This window comes from Mycetomoellerius zeteki, unplaced genomic scaffold, assembly GCF_001594055.1.
Source record: "Mycetomoellerius zeteki isolate Tzet28-1 unplaced genomic scaffold, Tzet1.0 scaffold939, whole genome shotgun sequence".
Taxonomy (NCBI): Eukaryota; Metazoa; Arthropoda; class Insecta; order Hymenoptera; family Formicidae; genus Mycetomoellerius; species Mycetomoellerius zeteki.
In genome coordinates, this window is record NW_017257978.1 from 16,936 (window position 1) to 19,584 (window position 2,649).

General features: G+C 30.1%; 1 pseudogene; it reads left to right on the plus strand.

Annotated features, from left to right (window-relative positions):
* Positions 1–1,410: 1,410 nt before the first annotated feature.
* LOC108730579 (cytochrome c oxidase subunit 2-like) lies at positions 1,411–2,547 on the plus strand (annotated as a pseudogene).
* The last annotated feature ends 102 nt before the right edge of the window (positions 2,548–2,649 follow it).

The window sequence follows — 2,649 nt, forward strand, 5'->3', positions numbered from 1 at the left end:
TCAAAGTTTAAAAAATAATGTTGTATATGTTTATAAATCTTAAGTTGTTGGTCTGATTAATATATATTATTTAATTTAGTTAAATTAAAATTTTTAAATTTGCAGTTTAATATTTTTATATAAATTATAATATATGTTATATGATTAGTTTGATTTTTAATGTTAGAAATTTGGATTTAATTTTCTTGATTAAATTTACAATTTATTACTTAAGTCAGACATAACATTATTTAAGAATTTTTGTAATTTTACTTGTTTGTTGATATTATGAATAAATGATTATTTTCTACGAATCATAAAAATATTGGTATTTTGTATTTTATTTTGGCTATTTGGTCAGGAATAGTGGGTGCTTCTATAAGGATGATTATTCGTTTGGAATTAGGTACTTGCGGGAGTTTGATTAATAATGATCAGGTTTATAATTCTTTGATTACCAATCATGCTTTTATTATGATTTTTTTTATAGTAATGTCATTTATGATCGGGGGGTTTGGGAATTTTTTAGTTCCTTTGATACTTGGGTCTCCTGACATGGCTTTCCCCCGGTTAAATAATATGAGGTTTTGGTTGTTGCCCCCTTCTTTAATGCTTCTTATTTTAAGGAATTTTATGTATGTGAGCAGTGGGACTGGTTGGACTGTGTATCCACCGTTGGCATCCAATATTTTTCATAGTGGGCCCTCAGTTGATTTAACAATCTTTTCTCTTCATATTGCAGATCTTTCCTCTATTTTACGGGCAATTAATTTTATTACTACTATTGTTAATATATATCATAAATCTTTGTCTATAGATAAAGTTCCTCTATTGGTTTGGTCGATTTTAATTACTGCTGTCTTGCTTCTTTTGCCTTTGCCTGTTTTGTGGCAGGTGCCATTACTATGTTATTGACTGACCGTAATTTGAATACTTCTTTTTTTGATCCGTCCGGAGGGGGAGACCCCGTCTTATATCAGCATTTGTTTTGGTTTTTTGACTATCCTGAGGTTTATATTTTAATTTTACCTGGGTTTGGATTAATTTCCCATATTATTATGAGTGAGAGCGGAAAGAAGGAGTCCTTTTGGGTCCTTGGGGATGATTTATGCTATAATTACTGTTGGGTTTTTAGGATTTATTGTGTGAGCTCATCATATGTTTACTATTGGTCTTGATGTTGATACTCGGGCTTATTTTACTTCTGCCACAATGATTATTGCTATTCCTACCGGGATTAAGATTTTTAGTTGAATTTCTACAATTCATGGCATGAAGATTAATTATAATCCTACCCTTTGATGAGCTATGGGATTTATTTTTTTGCTTTCTATGGGGGGATTTGCTGGAATTATGCTGTCTAATTCTTCAATTGACATTATTTTGCATGATACTTATTATGTTGTAGCTCACTTTCATTATGTTCTTTCTATGAGGGCCGTGTTTTCTATTATTGCGGGGTTTGTTCATTGGTATCCCTTAATTTCTGGGTTTACTTTAAATAGTTTTTATTTGAATATTCAGTTTGTTTCTATGTTTATTGGAGTTAATCTTACTTTTTTTCCGCAACATTTTCTTGGGCTTAGAGGGATACCACGGCGGTATTCTGATTACCCTGATTCTTATCTGGTTTGAAATGTTATTTCTTCAATTGGTTCATTGATTTCAATTTTGAGGTTATCTATCTTGATTTTTATTATTTGGGAGTCTCTATCAAGGAAACGGAAAATTGTGAATATATTTTTTCTTAATTCATCATTAGAGTGGTTTAATTCTTTTCCTCCCCTCGATCATAGGTATAACGAGGTTCCTTCAATTTAATTTTATTTTTTTTTAATATGGCAGATTTAGTGCATTGGATTTAAGCTCCATTTAAAAAGATTTATTTTTTGTCTTTTATTAAAAATTAATACGCGATTATTGTCTCTTCAGGATTCAAATTCTCCTATTTATGATATAATAATTTTTTTTCATGATACTACAATGATTGTGTTGGTTTTTATTACTGTGTTAATTTTTTTTATTATGCTAAGATTTGTTTATAATAAGTTGGTTAATCGGTATCTTTTGGAGAACCAAACAATCGAGATTGTTTGGACTGTAGTTCCTATATTTATTTTAGTTTTTATTGCTATTCCTTCAATTAAAATTTAATAAATTGTTGATGAGGTTACGAATAGTAATTTGACAGTCAAGGCAATTGGGCATCAGTGATATTGAAGTTATGAGTATTCAGATTTTTTAAATATTGAATTTGATTCTTTTATGGTACCTAGCGACCAACTTGAGTTGGGTGGCTTTCGTTTTTTGGATGTTGATAATCGTTCTGTTTTGCCTTTTAAATATCCCATTCGTGTTTTAACTACATCTATGGATGTGATTCATGCTTGAACTGTTCCTTCATTAGGAATTAAAATAGACTCGACCCCAGGTCGACTGAATCAGGCGCAAATTTTGCTCAGGCGACCTGGGGTGTATTTTGGTCAATGTTCTGAGATTTGTGGTATTAATCATAGGTTTATGCCAATTTCTACTGAGTCTACTAGGATGATTAATTTTAAGAAGTGGTTAGTTTGTTTTTAATTTAAAATTATTTGTTTGTTTTTTGGTATTTTATGTTGTTACTTTTGTTTAGTTGTACTTTATGATCATTAAATGACTGATCAAAAG